We start from the raw sequence: 2,356 nt of genomic DNA on the forward strand, positions 1-2,356 counted from the left end.
CATAAGAAAACCTCCCATGGATAAAAAATACTGTCGAGAAGATGGAGACGTGCTTGCAGACCGGATTGCTTAATTTCGGCAATAAGTAGATCATGTGTGTGAAAGAGCTTCTTGCTATAGAGCTTTAAAGAAAGTAATATGTGTGTGTGAAAGTAATGTGTGTGTGCACCCACACACACATATATATATGTACACACACAAAAGCATGACAACAACCCAGTGACGTGGCGCAACAGAAACAGAAACAGAGATTGTATTTATCTAACGTGAAAGGACTCTTTCAGTTGCACACGAACAGACTCTCTCAGTTAACAAAAACTAAAAGGGTTCTTCACCAGCCATTAAACATAAATACGGTAAAACAGTAGCTTCAATATTTCCTTCTGCTGAAGGCCCTCTGCTCCATAAATTCTTTAAGAAATAAAACACAACCGGTTTCTATGTTTTCTTTTGATGAAGGTAATTCACTTAAAAGATATATGAATGGAAGATTTTGGTGACGACGCCTTTTTTTCAATTGATTAGGTGTTTCACTTACAAATGTTCATATATCTTTGTATGCATAGATAGCGTTTTTCTCTTTTAAAGGTATGTTTTTCACTTCAACGTCTTTTATTTTTTCTATCCACCAAGGAATGAGAGGATTTGTTCCTGCCACAAGAAATAGAGATGCGGCTTAATCCTTCCGGAGAAGACACAATAAAGCTATGTTAAACAATCGTTGACTAGCTAACAAAGGAGGATAAAAAAACTGAAGTTGCTTTTAATTTTCCTGTTAAAGGAAGAAGAAAAGTATATTTTATGTAACACCCCGTACCTTTAACCTAAGCTTTGACCATGATCCTAGACTTAGAAAACCAGATAAAGAATGTGAGAATTTGAAATTTCCTCTTCAGTTGTAAGATGGTGGTTTATGCCCATGAACAGTGATCGTATTTCAGTATACGGCCCGTATTTCAAGTCGTAAACTGGTACCAAAGATTTCTGAGCATTTTGGAATTTGACACTTAGAGGTTACATCATTAAATACGGATCGTATTTCAAAGTATGGCTCGTATTTCAAAACTTATTTGGAATTTGGGAAAAATTTCTTGATGGAAGTTGTAGAGCTTTGAAATACCTTTCCAACGGTATATTATGGGGGTCAAACGGACATCTGTGCAAAGAGTTATGGCTATTTACTCGAAGAGACACAAAGGCAGTCCATGAGAATACGGACCGTATTTCAAAATACTGCCGCATTTAACCGAGTGTAAAATTTAATTTTTTTCGAACGGATATATTCGTCCATATCGGTTCAAATCATTATTTTTCATTCCTTCAAGCCCTGCTAACCACCTCCTACCCTCTTCTATCATCCGTAACACCAAGGTAAGCCTACTCTAATTATTCCAACTCAATTCTAACATATACTTTAATAATCTAAGCAAGAAATCATTCTTCCTAACTAGTGGTTTTCAAGAAAACCCATCTCAAAGTTCAAGAATCAAGATTTAGGAAATCTTCTCCAAAATTCAAGTCTTTAATTCAAGTTGGGACAATTAAGGTATGTAGAACTTCCATCCACACGTGGGAATCTCCACGTTCTTCCCCATGCTCCGTTTCTTGATATCCATGAAGTTCAAATCCCAGGGCATTAAACCCAACATATATTGTTAGCGTCCGTGTTTATGTATTTATGTACATGAATTTTGTATCTATATTCGTTATTGTATTCCTAATCTTCTATTACGGTTATTAGGAACCCTAGCTTAATCCATGAATCATGAATTCTTCCTTATGTGTTCTCATTATGTTTATATGAAACTTTATGATTTTATCTAGCAAGTTACAAGCATGTTTTCAAGTCAATTATATATACAATTATGAACTATTGTTATTACCCATGAATCAAGAACATGTTTGCAAGACTATGACAAGTTATCTCATGAAACCATATTACAAGATATTTTATGAAACCATGTTATGTTATTTCGTGAAATCATGATTACAAGTTATTTACAAGTTATTTCACGAAAATCACGGGCTTTCTTAGCCAACCATATCATGTTCATGTTTTGGGGATTTCCTTAGTTAACCTAGTATGCTCGTATACCTCGAAACTACGTAGCCACCGTAAGATATATTGCTGTCAGCATGAGGTAACACCTTCATTTGATGGATCCTTACATGCTTATTATTACTTAAATCTCATATCCTGCAAGGTGCGAGTGTTCTTCTCGGTAGGACGCAAGTATCGCATCATGCTCGTCGGTTATACTATAGCATTCCCCACGTTACAAGCAGCTTTATATACATGTTTCCATTAATTTCCGTTTCAAACTTTACTCCCCTTTCATGCTCATGTTTTTTACAT

Source organism: Lycium ferocissimum, chromosome 7 (assembly GCF_029784015.1).
Source record: "Lycium ferocissimum isolate CSIRO_LF1 chromosome 7, AGI_CSIRO_Lferr_CH_V1, whole genome shotgun sequence".
In the NCBI taxonomy this organism is placed as follows: domain Eukaryota; kingdom Viridiplantae; phylum Streptophyta; class Magnoliopsida; order Solanales; family Solanaceae; genus Lycium; species Lycium ferocissimum.